We start from the raw sequence: 712 nt of genomic DNA, 5'->3' as shown, positions 1-712 counted from the left end.
GTTATATTACTTGAAATAAACTAAAACTCAATTAGTATTTTGTCGCGGAATTAATATAAAATAATTTCTTACATTGATTTTTTTCAAAACCATCAGCAATTTAATGGCATAAGTCATTTGATGTGATATCGTAATTATATCGTACGTGGTACTGCATATCGAAGAATATATTTTACATTTTTTACTTTATAATATACACTTTATAATTTTTAATATTTTGTATTAAAACTAATATGCTGACAAAAGACAAGAGGTAAAAAGTGATTTTTACTAGCATAGTTTTTTTTTACATAATTATTCACGTTTTTCCTAACATTCTATTTTAATATTTATAAATCTCTTTCTCTCTCTCTCTCTCTCTCTCTCTTTCTCTCTCTCTCCCTCTCTCTCTTTCTCTCTGTCTTTCTTTCGCTCTTTTTGATGATTTACTATTAAATAAAAATTAATATGTTATACATTTCTGAAATAAAAATAGATGAAAAATTTTTTTAATTTTAAAAATAATTTGGACTAAATAGAATAATGTGTATAAATAGCATTCGTATACATTTAAATATATATATATAATTAAAATATAATTTACTTTTTGATTTCGGATAAAGAATGCGGAATAAGACATATATAAACAATTAAAAAGTAACAAAAAGGAACAATGCGTCAATTTATTTTGTTAAAAATATTGCGTACATTATACGAATTTGGTGTAATAAAA

Source organism: Cyphomyrmex costatus, unplaced genomic scaffold (genome assembly GCF_001594065.2).
Source record: "Cyphomyrmex costatus isolate MS0001 unplaced genomic scaffold, Ccosl1.0 scaffold158, whole genome shotgun sequence".
In the NCBI taxonomy this organism is placed as follows: domain Eukaryota; kingdom Metazoa; phylum Arthropoda; class Insecta; order Hymenoptera; family Formicidae; genus Cyphomyrmex; species Cyphomyrmex costatus.
This window is presented reverse-complemented; position numbering follows the sequence as displayed.